General features: G+C 40.8%; 1 long non-coding RNA gene across 1 annotated transcript; it reads left to right on the top strand.

The window, feature by feature from the left end:
- Positions 1–7,098: 7,098 nt before the first annotated feature.
- LOC125328393 lies at positions 7,099–12,854 on the top strand. Its single transcript, XR_007204691.1, has 3 exons — positions 7,099–8,739; positions 9,080–9,138; positions 12,699–12,854. It is a non-coding gene; the product is annotated as an uncharacterized LOC125328393 (long non-coding RNA).
- The last annotated feature ends 2,460 nt before the right edge of the window (positions 12,855–15,314 follow it).

Below are 15,314 nucleotides of genomic sequence, written 5' to 3'. Positions count from 1 at the left end.
GCCTTTCTGTAGAAGTGATCCTCCTTTCTGTGTTCTAAGGCTTTTAGGGGTCAGGTTTCAGTGTGCAGAGAAGGTAGGAAAATGCTATTACCTTGCACTAAAATCTTCCTAAAATTCAAAGGGATTGATGGTAGTGTGCAGATGTCTCTGCATTATATCCCTCCAGGATACGCAGGTGATGAGCTATCAGAGCCAATCCCACTGTCTCTAAGAACATGAAATTTGGCTAAATAATCTGAAGTCTTAGGTTTTCATGAGACCTCTTAAGTCAACCCCTGGATGACTACTGAGCACTTTCAGAAGTGGGACATAAACCTTAAGAATTATAACCTGCAGTTAGTGGCTTTCCACACTTCTATGTTCAGTGTTTGATGAATAGGACTGAAATGTTACAGAAAATTAATTGGAAGAAAAAGGAGTGATATAATGGAAAATGTGCCTTATTTTGGGAATCTAAGGGCTGCATTTTTACTGATGGAGGTGGGAAAGTCAAAATGTGTAAATTGATGTGCAGAATGTGCAGACAAGTTTATTTCCATTCACCGCAAGTAAAATTGCTACTGCTTCCCTTGTTTGGAAAGGATTAATTGGCTAAATAACAGTGCAACTGTTTTACTAATTAAGATATATCCATTTTTCCTGAAAGAGCCTGTCCTATTAGCAAGGTTAATAAACACTGACTCACTCTTTAGCTTTTCTGCCTCTTATTACATAAATTAGCACTAATCTCTAAATCAAATAAAAGGTGTATTTTAAAAATTAAGAAAATGTTACTGTGCAAATGATCCATGATCTTAAGTACTCAGTAACAGGGTTATTAATCTCACTTACTGTTCCATGATGAGAGAAAACCCATCAAGGTCTTTAAAATGTAAATTAATTATATTTTATAAGAAGGCTGGGAGAAAAACAGCAGTGTGTGTCTGATGTAAAGAAATGGGTGAAATTATATTTTCAGCTCATATTTCATGAACTAAAGAAACCTTGTTACCTTTGAATTTGTAATGCAAGGTTTGGGTATTCCAAGATCCAGTTGAAGGGCTTTTTGTCATCTGGTCTTTTTCCTGCACAGGTTTTCTTCTGTCTGTGCTCATACTGCATCCTTTGCTTTATGGGAACACCTCAAATGCTTCTCTCCAGCTATTTAACCATGGAGAATTTTAGCTCTTGCTGGGCCCTGTCCTGCTCTTTCAGTTTAGTTGGAAACAGCCAGCAGGTTTCTAATTTATTGGGTGATACGCAAATGGTGTCATTTCCTTAGGAAGCTGGATAAAGGTAGAGAATAAGGACTTCTCTGTGTACAAGTGTGGGTAAATTTCTTTGCAAATGTAATTGTGAAGTGCTGCTCTGCAATCTGTGAGTGCCTAATTTTTACAGTTCCTTTAGAGACACCAAACAGTTCTTATGAGGGCTTCTATGTCCTTTGAAAACTACAGCTGTTGCTGATGTAACTAGGTTTTGCATAGAATTTTAAGGCGGAATTGGTTTAAAAATTGTTTTTTCCTCCCCTGTTTTCTGCTTCTCCTGCTGTTTGTGTGTGCACTAGCTAGCAGCACTGGTTGCTTGGAATAAGTCCTTTTCTTCAAGCAGATGCAGCTTGATAAGACAGCCTTCTCAAAATATTTTTTTGTTTTGGGGTTTTTTTTCCTGAAATGTAAAAAGCCTTCAGAGAGGAATTCTAAGCAGTGATCAGTGTCTGCAAGTGTTTGGTCTGGTATGGAATCAGCTCGTCCAGCCTGAGCAACCTCTTTGGCATCCTCCGGCTCTGCCTGCTGCCAAAGGGTGGTGAGTGGTAGTTGCTTTGATGTAGGGCCTGGAGAGCCATCAGGAGGTCAGTGCTATGGTCACACAATTCTTCTCTGGGCCTTGTGATTTGGGATATTGTCAGTAGCAGGGTCTCTTGAGTTGCTCAGAAGGATCTCATGTCCCATTCTTACCACTCCCACAGACTGAAGGACTTGGTCAAAATTGTCTTGTGATTCTTCGTTTTTATGGACATCTCAAATAGTGTGTCATTTCTCCAAAGCTGGAATTCATTGGAAGTCTCCCATAAATATTGCTGTACTGAGCCATCCTGTCATTGGCTGTGTTCCTCTGTGTCCTCTAAGCAAGCTGAATTTGGCCAAAAAAGAAGCCAGACACATCTGAGGGTGCTATCTTTACCACTTAACACCTGCAGAAGGTAATTGGTCGTGAGGGGCCTACCAGATTATGTCTATATGGCCACAGCAGGGACTTGAAAATTAAATCAAGCAGCTCCTGAAAATCTCCAGGTGATTTCAGAACACCTGCAGGAAGTATTTTTCCAAAGCACTGGTACATCAGAAAACATCTTCTGATGAGCTTCTCACTTGTGCCAAACACTGTTTAGTTCCAGCACGTTCATCTTTTACCATCCAAAGGGTGAACTCTGTTTAAGTGAGTGAGAGCTCTCCGAGGTGAAGAGCAATAGCATGTCCTTCTGCCTTTAAAGAAACAAAATTTCCCGTTCAGGACCCAATCCTATTGTTAGCTGAGCACATTTTTAAATGGTTACGATTTTTCCTTATGTTTCTAAATCTTTCAGTCAGTTTCTATGAGTTTTTAATTGCACAAGAGACCGAGTTAACAGTGCATTATTTTTAATCATTTTATCTGGTATCAGAATTCTGAACCAAATTATCACCATCACCAACTAATTACTGGTTTATAATAATTTCACAGTGTGGAGTCTCCAGTAATCCAATATGCACTGCCTACAAAACAACAATGCACTGTGTCACCTCAGGGATTTTGGCTGTATGTGTTACTGGCTGAGTTTCAGAGCACCAGATGAAGAAACCAAGGCTTATTTCCCATGAGTTTGGATTTGCATGATTAGTTCTCTGTATGTTACCCTGAAAATGGACATGAAGTATCAAGAGAGAATTGCTTTCAAACAATTCTCTTTTTCCTTCCCTGCCTCTGAAGTACCTTTCCCTGCAGGCAGCATCACATTTCAACCTCCTTCCTACTTCTGGTGACACAGCAGGCACAGATGTCCCTGTGCAGGTACTGTCAGCACTCACAGATAGTTGTTTTCCATATTGGTACAGGAAAGCTCAGGATGCTGCCACCACCAGAACTAGTGACTGAAAAGCTTCTGGTTCCTTGTGTGGATACAGACCAGAGAATCTCATATTTCTGAAACTTGGTTCTTCCTGCTAATAACCTCTCCATGTCAATGTGAGGAGTATTCCCATCCCCCTGTGGGAGCACAGCATAATTTGCAGTAGCTGTTTAGTAACACTGTAGAACAGCTGAAAGGGAACAAAGCAGCTGTGTCTGCTAAGACAGCAAAACCCAACTTGGTCACTCATTTATCCCGTCTGCAAGCACCTGTCCAGCTGCTTGGATGAACCCTTCCTCTGTGGATCCTTCCTGGAACACACTGAAGATCCTACAGATGAGTTGTCTTTCAAACCTGCCCTGTAGTGCTGAGGTCCTAATCCAGCACGGTTTTCCTGTCTGCAGCCTTCCCTTTTAATCTGCGCCACTGGAAGTACTGGTTTATGGAACCAGGGCAATTTCAGTGCTATTCCCAGTGCATCATCCATCATTTTACTGTCACTCAAATTAGTATAATCACATTCCTGCCTTGCTAAAAGCAGGTAATACAGAGTACTATTCATGGTACTGAGAGATCCAAGCTGACTGAACTGTTCCAATCCTGGTAGTAAAAAAGACAGGCTTCAGTGCAGACTGGTCAGTGTTCAGCATCCAGGAAGGCTCCTGGTGCTCCCATTTAAATCAACCTTGGTTGAAACTAGCATGGACAGCTTTTTTGTGCTGCAGTCAGACCTCCCACCTTAGAAGAGACATGCTTGAAGACTCCTGCAACTCTGGTCCTTCAGAATTGAAAGTTAACAGTGAATAATAACATACATAATGGGTGATCCTGATTACTCAATTAACCAGCCGGAAAAAAGAGAGATCTGAAAGAGCACCCCTGGGTATCACCACGAAGCTTCAGCTGATGCAAACTGATCCAGCCCTCTTGAGAACACACAGATTTTCAGTGTGTTGTTTGTAGTTCACATTTAGGAAGTGAAGCATGAAGAGGTTCGCGTGATTTCAGCACTAGGAATGAATGTCAAAAGGCAAAACTGCTGTCCAGATCTTAGCCAATGTGCTCAGTAATGCCAAACACAGACATTTAAAGCTCAAGACAGATATCCAGAATGTTGTAATTATTTTTTACCAATCTGTACTTCTTTTTCTTTTACTTGTGGTTTCTGAGCTGCAGGTTCTGCTCCCAGTATATCTTAATATATCTTTTGAAACTGTGAAAGCTATAACCTTGATTTAATTTATATTAAAAGTTGTATTGCTCAATCATCTGCAAACCAGTTATTTATAACAGCACCAGACACCATTACTGTTACTGCTGATGTCCTAAAACTGGTATTTCTCCTCTAATATCAATAAAGATGAAGCTTCAGCCAAGGACTGGTTTAGGATCAGATCCCATTTTTATGGGAATAAATGAGCCTCTGAAGAATCACAATGTTCACATATATAGATTCTTTCTGTCTGTCAGTGTTGTTTGAGAATACTGGCTGTCGTCCTTGGTGCTTGCTGGTCCAAAGAAGGTGCAGTAAGGAAGTAGCAGCCCTCAAGGAAAATTCAGCAGAACACCTCTATAAAAATTAAACTGTAAACAGCATGAGCTCTATTAATATTAAAACTACTTTTCTGCCATTTCCTGTGGAGACTCAAACACTGTGTTGATCACAAGCTCCTGGTCACATCTTGATAATTGTGGCTATTTCTAGTCATTATTGGATTCCTTATCCTGATGTATTATTTAGAAGACTGTTTGTACCAATAGACAGATAAAAGGAAAGTTAGCTTTGCAAAAGCCACGTATAAGTGTCTTCAGAAGTTCTGAGTTTTGGTTCTCATGTGCCTTGGCTGAAAACAAAAGGCATTGTGTCACTGGTATCAGTGCCATTAGCATTAGCCCTTTCAGACTTGGATGTTTCTCACTACATTAAACATTTGCCATTGACATAGTCATATACTTAAGGTGAGAGATTGGAACTTGGTTCCTGAGAGACCACTTCATCCTGCTAGGCTGGAATTACACAGGAGGAGCCTGACAATAGCCTGCTTTCCTCGGAAAGCCTTTACTTTATTCTGCTGTTAAATGCTGCTAAATATTCTCTGTTAAATCTCGTGTGTTTATGATGGCATCATATGCTGCTTCAAATCACTGAGGGAGCAGATGGCAAAGAATCCAAGTACCTATCTCCTTCTGATGCCTCTGGCAATGAAGCATCCAAGTATCTTCATAGATCTGAGTGTAAGAGCTGTGCCAGAATGCAAACAAAGGATCTTTTATCTCAGACATTACAGCAGCTTGCTGACTGGGGACAGTTCTCCTTTCAGTCTCTCAGACCCCACAGGTTGTTTGGGCTTACTGCTCTGGAGTGTTGCAGACTCCCAAAGGGACAGAGCAACATTACTAATTTATACTAATCCCTCTAAAAATAACCAAAAAGCTGTGGAAAAATATTGAGGAGGAGACAGTGGAAAAGCACAACTATCCTATCTGCTTTTCCAACCCTGAAAACATAGCACATCACAGTGAAAATCTCCTTTTTAGTAAAAGATGGTGACAGAACTTTGTAAGTACCCTGAAAGATGACAAAATTCCCCTCCCTGTGTACTGCTGACATCTCACACAGGAGAAGTAAAACTATTCTTGTACTCTTAGGAAAGAAGTAATAAATTACTGCTGTGTTTATTACTATTATTTAAGTGAATGTCTGTTGCAGGAGTTGGAGATTGAAGTACAATTGAGTATCACTGCTGAGATGGAGTTTATGTATTAGATTAAAACAAATATTCAAGGTAGGGGGGATAGATAGTGGAAGAAACTGCTTCCCAAAAGGATAAACTGGAAAGAAAGACCATGAGAGTGGCCCAATTGAAAAATGTTTTCCTAAAGGGTCTCTTCATCAGCTCAGAACAATCCAAGTCTGATAAAATGTTCATAAAGAAAACCAGAAGGGGGCATCTGTGATGGAAAAAGGTGCCTGATCGTTGGATTTTTGACTCTATGCAGATGTTACTGGATGAGACAGAACACATTGACCATGCAAGGGGTTGTGACAGTCTCTTATCCTTAAGACAAGGGAATATATACAAGTCTGTTAAAGTATGCAAATGTGAGGAGGTGATGTTTGCAATCTGATTTCAGGCCTCTGAAAGTAAAGAAATCCAGACACAATGACACAGAGACAAAAATAACTATTTACGTGAGCTGTTATTTGTTTAACCTGCAGGCACAACTCAGATCAGTTTAAAGTCACTTATACATAGCTTAGCACTGGAAAGTCTTACATATATCCAGATTCTTGTTGTTTTTGTAATTTCTACATTTGCCTACCTCTTATCTTGTTCCCTTTGGGTATTTTTGCACTTGCAATGTGTAACAGAAACAGTGTCCATAAATACTTCACAGAAGTCTTAACAATACAAAGCTTCCCACTGATAGCAATGGAGTTACACCTCCTTGGCATGGAGCACTCTTGGAAGGCCTATTTACAGATAATATACCTGAGGTAAATTCTTACACTACCAACAGCAGGACAATCTTGGAGTTTCATAGAGAAGACCCTAACAATATTTTGATTTTATCACTCAATGTGATATTGGAATTACTGGTCCTTTGGTTTCACCCATGGTAGTCAGATCTCAAAAAGCTTCTTGGGCTGTCCTTCAGCTAGAAAGATTCCTGATCACTTGTAACACTTGCACCCCTAAATAGTTTAAGGAGTGCTGCCTTTTACAAATATTCCCCAGAAGAGTCTTTTTCAAATGCATTCTTCCTGTGACTGACATGTAACATGCTGCATTTTCTTGTGTTATACTACACACTGCCAGGAAGATAATTGTATTTTTATAAAATCTCTCTCTTTTATCTTTGTTTAAAAAGATGATTATACTTCTGGTTTTCTTCTGTATGGAAAGCCTGACTGTTTCTCAGACCCATGCCTTCAAGATAACACACTTCAAACTGTTTATTTGGGGTTTTAACTGTTTGTTTGAGGAATTCTTAAGTGTGTTTTCTTTGATGAAATTAGCAGCAGCAGCAGCTCATCTCTAAACACATCCATAGTAATTACTAATGAAAGCACCTATATCATCACCTTATTCACATCTCCAGGTAAGACTTTAATTCACATTACAGGTAACAGACACTAATAAATGTAAAGTCTGCAGCTGTCAACTTGAACAGATGTCTCACTGGCTGTTAGCAATCTCAGATTGGAGTTGTTCTGATTTATATCCTGATTATGATTTTAAAAGGCTCTAAATGTTTTGTGTGACCACTATTAAATACTACGAGAGGTCTATGAACTTACAGACTCCATGGGTTGTAAAGTGTCTCCAGCCAGGCCCTGAGAATTTCTAGTCTATTATAATATTAGGCTTGATTGATTTCATTAAAGGGCAGCAATTACACCAGTAAACTACTTGAAATACAGCTGACTGTCTCTGAGCTATGTTTCTAATGCATTTTTAAATCTTTTAACTTAATGTATTTTAGTTTGTCTGCAGCTACTTGAGTAATGTAAGAGGGAACAGCTTGTTTCCTTCAGAATGGAGATACTATTTGTGAAATAGCCTTTGCAGGAGTGAGTCACTGGTGAAAGAAGGAAGTTCATTTAATATGCTTCCATGAAAACTGCAAAAAGAGAACTGCGTTTTCAGTTTGTCTGAAAGGAAACGGAGGGTTCATAAAGTCAGGCATCGTTAAATATGGGGTCTTCAGCTGCCACATGAAATAAACTCCTTTTGTTATGATTTTGAAGGCATTCAGAAATGATATCTGGAGTGTCAAAAGTTTAACATCTCAAGTTGCTGAGCCAAACTCAGTCCTTGCTAGAAACAAGTACTGCATGAAGTACTTGGTGCAGTCACACGTAATTAACTCTGAGGCAGAGCCCCCTCCGTGGTGGTAGGGGACCTGGCAGTGAAGAGTGCACAGATTGCAAGTCCAGAGAGTGGACATCAGGTGCCCACCCAGAGCAGTTCATTCCTGAGTATGCACAGGGGCTGGTCTGGCTGTGAGCATCAGGTGGAGCCAGACACCGCTTCTGCCTGTGCACATCCCATGTACCTCTGGATTGCATGCACAGCATGGAAAGGACCTCGCAGGAGGCACCTTTCACCCCAGAGGGCTCAGATCACAAGTCCTGCTGGAGGGTGGTGCTGCCATGGGAACACAGGGAGCCTATGAGCCAAGTTCAGGCCTGGAATTCAGCTCCACTGATTGCAGTTGGTGTCTGATCAGCACCACGTAGACCAGTCCTGCTGGGATTTGCTGACTTCAACTAAAAATTGTCATGTTAGGTTTGTTTTCATTTTAGTCACTGTCAGAGGCTTCATCTAGGGCCCTTCTTTTTAGACATGAACTCTTACTGGAGCCTTTGTTTTACAGGCTATATAGTCATGAATCCATTCAGAAAAAAGACCATCTCTTAGTTCTTCACTGTCCTGATTGACTCATGACAGCTTTCATTCAGCAAAATGTAACTTTGGTATCTTTCCTTCTAAGCCTTTTCAGCACATTCTGACAGATTCAGGCCTGCCCTCCAGTGGATGTATTTTCTGCACTTTGGTTTGACTTGATTCCTTGTAAGAAAAAACTGCTGAAAAAAGCCAACCAAAATCACACAGTACTACTGGAAAAGCTTAACAGTTTTGAAGGTGATAATTAAGTCTAGTGGGCCTTTGCTCTGCTCCTCTGAACAAATGATTTTGTGGTAATAAACACATTAGAAACAAATGTAGGAATTGGGAAGAAAAGGTTTTTCAGCTATAAGCTAATTTCCAGGAAGAAGAAAAGATGCAGAAAAACTTGGACAAAGAGAATGAAGAGTGCTACTGTTGTGTTTCCAGTTTGAAATCAATCATGACTTTATTTGGTTGTATTTATAATATATGAAACCCAAATTTCATAGGAATTCTCTTGAGCAGAAGAGGAGGGGGTTTTATTATCATTATTTTTTAACAAAATAATTAACCTTTCTCTTTTCTGTATCAACAGGTTTTTCCATAGGCAGCTACTGGAGTCAAGCCCATAAGAGAATGGAAACTGATTGGAAGGTAAGTGAAAGAACCTGGAGCTATGACACCTCTCAAAGATAAAGATTTAAGTGAAAGACCACCAAACTCCCACAGAGAAACAAAGAGGAAAATGTCAGTTTATAATGATAACTTTATATTCTTCTAGCTGCAGCGAATTTATACTCTCTAGAAAAGTAAAAGGCTAGAAAAGCTGAGTTTTCACTAAGGGAGAACACCAGCAAAGCAGCCCTATTTTTCTGATGTTCAAAAAACAGCAGACATATGCTTTCTGCATTTTTTTTTTCTGGCAAGCTCTCTCAGCTGAAGTGCTGAGTAACCAGAATGATATTTTCCATATCTTTGAGAGCACTTCTGTTCACACCTTTACCATAAAGATGCTGTTCTTGGAAAAGTAGATCACTCCCAGCCATGCACACTCCCAGTCTGTCTTCTTTTGGCCTATTCCTTCAACACCACATAAAGCTGGAGGCTTAACAGATGATTCAGTTTCAAATCCAAAGGCAGCAGTCACATCCAAAGTTTGTCTTCAGTGATTTTGATTAGCACCCACCAAGATTATTTTTGCCATAAATATTTCAAGTCTAAAACAAGCAGCTATAGTGGAACAGTGATCTCCAGTGAGGATTTTCTGCTGATGATTAATACAGTGCTGGTGATGTTGTCACCAATAAAATATCTATGTAAATCTTAGCTGGATTCAGAACTGCTGACACTTAAACAGATGCCAGGATCTCAGTCCTGGCCAGCAGAGGACACTAAGAGATTGTAGGAAGAGCTGTACAAGACCCTGGAGGCCTTACAGTTCAGCATGCTCACTGCTGAAGAATTAGTATCTGGGATGTGGACCAGGATTTTCGCAGAAAGAAGGAAATTTTGGGAGGTTTTTCAAACTTTCCAAGATTTTTTAAATAACCTTTGGATGAATATTACTTTTGCTGCTGGTCTGCTCTCTGTGTAGGCTGGTACTTGCTGACAATGAGCTGGAGCAGGTGCAGAGGGAAAAACTCTTTATAAAAGAAGTCCAAGATATTCTTTTACTTGTGCCCAGTGCTGTGGAGGACTTTGTGACTACACTGTGCAGTTTGGTACAGTCAGCTGAAGCCACACTCTCAGCTTGCATGTGTCAGGGTTTAATGGTCAAGCTGAGATATCACCTATCATCCCCTTTGGATGGACAGTAGTAAAAGTTCAGCTGTAGCCCATGGGGAGCAGTTGTCTGTGTCACAGAGATGCAGTGAAATGGCTGAGGTTGGCTTTGAATCCGCTGAGTTTACTGTAATCTCACGGTCCTGCTGATGGGGATTTTGTGTCTGTTAGCAGCAGCATTGTCTTATTCCCAAGCTGTCTTCTTCCTTCAAGGTTTTTTCAGTCCCTTTGGCTTTATAAACCTCACCTAATATCATCACATCTTTCCACAGTCAAAGAAGTTCATAATTTTGTGCCTAACCTCATTCAGTTCTAGTGTACACACTGCTGTAAAGGAAGAAGCATTGGGTAAAGGAAGCCAGTTCTGGCTTAGCAACCTACTTCCACAGTACTGTGCAATTCTTTATGTCTTGAGCTTGCTTGTGTGCTGCAAATGCTCATGATAAACTAAGAAAAGTAATCTGAAAATTCACTCAGTACATGTCTTCAAGTGCAAAACTCTGGCACAGAGCAATTCAACCTGCTTGAAGAGGTTTCAGACACTACTGAATTCACCAGTGGTCCTGCTGTGAACAGGCTTTCCACTGACCTTTCTGGAGCTTTGAAGGCAGCACTTACCCAAATTCAGGTCTTTATTTTAGAGCACCAGCTCTGTGCTGAAATCTCACCCTGAAAACAGGTGGTAGAGGTCTTCAGAGGAAGGTCCATAGTCAGGCTGTGTGTATTTCCCTATCCTCAAAGAAAAGGCTAAACTCACTAAGCAGAAACTCACCCGGAGCTGAGAGGCGCAGCCTCACAGAGAGGCAAGATGCTGTCATTGCTCTTCTGCAATAAGTTGGCTCAAAGACAGAGGCTTTTGAGTGGATTCCCAGCCCTGTGCCAGCCTGGTGTGCCATTGCAAACTGTGCCTGTGCTGTCCTTGGCAGCCCACACTCTAAGTGGGAGATGGCAGGCAGGTGTTCCTGTGTCAGGATCCATTACGCTGAAGGGATGTTGAGCAGGCAAAACTGGGAGCAGCATTCCCCACAGTTTCATGTGCACTGCCCCCATTGTTACTCTGTAGGTCTGAATGGGATCTGTGTCCCTTGCTGTGTCAAGCACAGACCACAGACATGGAGAGTCGTCTGGCAAATCTGAACTTTCAACACACTTTCAAGGTGCTGTTATGTCTGAATCATGCAGAAGAAAGAGAGGAGCAGAAAGTGTCAGGTTTTACCTCTCTCCTTTCGGTCTGGGTAGAGAAAATAGATAATGTATCCATTACTTCTTCAAAGCCTGAGTGTAAAAAACAGTAGCAGAAGAGGGATGGCGTTATTAGGTAAAGCATAGAATCATAGAATCATTTGGATTGGAAAAGACCCCTAGGGTCATCAGTCAAATCAACCCAATGCTGCTGAGACCACCAGCAGCCATGTCTTGAACTGCCACATCTACACATGTTTTAAACTCCTCCAGGGATGGTGACTCAGCCACTTCCCTGGGCAGCCTATTCCAGTGCTTGACAACCCTTTCAAGTGAAGAAAGTTGTCCTAAAATACGATTTGAAGCTCCCCTGGCACAACTTGCCCTTTCCTCTCATCCTGTGACTTATTTTAAGAGACAAATGCCCACTTTGCAGATACAGGCCTCCAAGAAATGTAACCAAGGAAGTTTCTCCTTCCTGGTTTCACCATTGATGAGGAGGTGCCAGCTGGGACAGCAGTTCTGTAACTCATGTATTATCTTTCTCCACTGCTTGACACTTTCAATGTGTTTCATGAAGCCTGAGGACTCAAATTTCTTTAAGATATTACTGTGAGCTCAGTCAAGTCCTTTAAGCACTTGAAACACAGCAAGATGTAAATTGTACAGATTAGAGACTAAGCTGTAGATAATTAATAAGATTGCTCTGGAAATTCATCATGCACTTGAAAGGCAATTTTTATAGCGTAATGTCTGTCAGTAACCTGTACCAGCCAGCTTTCGCTCAGCAGAATCAAGAAGGATGTAAAAGGATGGGAAGACAATTTTTTTCCTAGAGTTTTCTTGCTTGCCATTCACTAACTGAGATAACAAAATCTATGAAATATTTTATCCTCCAAGAAATGTGTTGTGCTAATTTTAGACTAAAGAAATTGTATCTTGTGCTCACAAATTCTGTTGCCAAAACAATTGTTCAAACAGAAAAATGGAATAAATTTGTGTTATAACAATGGCAAAATTTAAACCAAACAGATTTAACAGGCTTTGTTTCTGAGATTGAAATGTATAGTACAATAATAGAAGTTGTACTCGGCAAAGACTTTAAAAAATAAACTGAAGTTTCTCTGGTTCATTGCAGCTCTCTGCTGATTCCATTATGTGTAAAATATAGTCTAATTTCAGCAAGATTTATCTTTTCAGATGGGAATTTATTTTTCCTCAATCCTGATTATAAATGTTATAATGTTCAGCAGGTGGCACCAGCTGCCCATGGCCAGTGCTGGCTCCAAGATGACACCAAGGTGTGCTCATGTGCCTTGTGTGAAAATCTGAGTGGTACCCAGAGCCAGGGAAGTGACAGCTCCAGCTCACAGGCCGCCTCCAGCAGCACTGGAGAAAGCCCTCCTCACTGTAAGGGAAGTTTATTTCTTTCCTCTCTCTGATGCCATCATATCTTGTGCCTTTCACGTATCTTGTATTCTTTTACATTCTTGTGCCTTACCTCTGCTGTTACATAATTTGTGTATATACAAGACACAGCTTTTCTCAGTGTTTTGCTAACCCTGCTGTCCAGTGCCAGAGCAGTGTGGGGTTTGCTGGCAGGAGGGGCAAGGCTAGGCAAGGGGCAGTGGGCCACACCACATTCTTACCTGCTGTGGGCATCCTCCTGCACTGCCCTCACATTAATGACTCTACGGTAAAAGAGCAAGTGGATGTGTGAAATAGATTGCTGTTACTGGTTTTGTTATCTTGCCAGAAGTCCCAGCTCTTCAGTGGCTCTCTACTGCCCGCTGTACAAAAGCAGTGAGGAGCCATCAGCCAGGCAGACACGAGGAGGCACAGTATGGGGAGTGAGCACAGTGGAGCAGAGCCCTAAAGCAAGGGTCATGTACTCCCAGACTGGCTTTGCACATATTCCCAATGAAGGCCCAGACTTGCAGCCTTCTGCATATGATTATCTTTCAGAGGAGAAGAAATCCATTGGCTTTACTAGTCCAGACCAGATTTATAGATAATACCAGTTAGTCCTAGATTGGTATTTTTTTTATGTCGAAGGGATGACTCCCAAAACAGGACATACACACATAATTTTTTTCATGACCAAATTACAAATGTCCAGCCAGAATAATATCCCTGGCTGAACAATGTAACCCAGACTCTTTTGAGTTGCCCAATTCATATTTAATTTCTGGACAGAACTAGACAGAATGAAGGAACCACAGCTTTCCCTGGAGAAATGCGCTCCAGATTTGGTTGAGCACAGAGAGCAGGAGTAGATACAAGGCTTTTGCCCTATGATAGGCAGGGTGTGGATTCAGCTTTGCTTGATGGGGTGAACAGGATGGAGAGTATGAAACCAGAGGAAGCTAAACAATAGTGCTTTGTCAAGTGACTAGGAGTGCCAAAAGGGGCAATAGCTTTAATCAAGTCTTGATACAGAAGTCATTCTGTTAACACAAGGAGTAAGGTTTTAGCCTTACGTAAGTGTTTTATATTTATGTGCTGTGGAGGCACAGAAAAAAGACATACTGCACGTCTAACATTTGCTAGCATTAAAGAGGGAATTTCACAGTGGTCACAAACCCTGAAGCCACAAGAAAGTTAAGTTAGAAAGTTGTCTTCAGTGAACCCTTTGATAGCTTGTTGGTATGCACTTCAGTTGATTCTTCAGGTTAGTTCCTTTGCATGTTCTCTGTAGTTAAAAAGCGTTGGCAGTTTTTCATAACTCCCCACCTTTAAAATGGGTTGCCTTAGTTACCGTGGCCAGCTTGAGAGACAGCAAATTTAGTGCTAATACATTTTCAAATCTCTGCAGTTTCTGTAAAATCTGTGTCATAATCAGCAACAAGATATACTTTTATTATAGTGTTAATAAGCATAGTGGTGATTCCTAATCAAGTTAAATAAGAAGAGAAGATTGTCACAGGCCAGAACAATAGCCTTGGGTCATTACCTTAGTGACTGTCCTGTGAATATTAGGTGAAACAGATTGTGGAATTCCCCTGTAACTGGAAATAAGGTTGGCTTCAAGTGGCTCAGATGTTTGGTGTTTGGAAGCAGCCTGCTGCAGTCAAGGTCATACTTTCCCCAGGAGGAAATTGATAAGTATTTCCTGTGGCACTTCAGAAAATCAGAAAAACCAGTTACTATTTTAAAGATTATTTTTTAAAGGGTAACTACTATCCATGATAAACAGAGTTAACAGTGGTCTCAAATGCTATTGATTTATTTTGGTCTCGTCAGCACAGTATTTGGTTGAGGACACCTGTCTGTGTAATCTGATGTGATAATTTTTCACCTCTACTCTTTTTATTTTGTTCATCTTTTAAATTTTTAAGTAGGATAAGCTAAAGTTTAGTGACATTTTATATTATTTGTGTAATTGTTTAAAGTTCCTAAAACCCCTTTAATTACAGAAAAATACTTTTTCTTCACAAGGTAAAGAGTTGGCAGTAAAGGAACAAGCAGTGCCGGAGAAAGTGTGGCTGTTTCCAAGCTCAGGGTCTTAGGGGACAGTGGAGGAAGGAACTTGGAGCTCTGCTTTCATGGAAGCATCTCCTTCTCTAAAGAGCAGCTGTGGGCTGTGCTGCAGGACTGGAAGTGCTCTGGTCATTTGTACCGAGGGAGCGATTTTATTGTCCTTAAACTTCAGCCTAGGTTGTTGTGGTCAGCTGAGTGAAGAATAAGAAACCAAAAACTGTGGTTTATTTATGAAATCAGCCAGTATGGATTTCACTGCAGCCCCACTATTTTTCCTGCTCAATAAACTGACAGTTGTTGATGCTTCTAAACTGCATGGCTCTCTGAGTTTGAGATATTTATCTCAAACTCAGTAAGAGTACTAATGTGAAGGAGGAAAACAGTGA

The sequence above is a fragment of the Corvus hawaiiensis genome, chromosome 7, assembly GCF_020740725.1.
Source record: "Corvus hawaiiensis isolate bCorHaw1 chromosome 7, bCorHaw1.pri.cur, whole genome shotgun sequence".
In the NCBI taxonomy this organism is placed as follows: Eukaryota; Metazoa; Chordata; class Aves; order Passeriformes; family Corvidae; genus Corvus; species Corvus hawaiiensis.
Note: the sequence above shows the minus strand (reverse complement) of the source record. Positions and strands in the feature narration are given on the sequence as shown.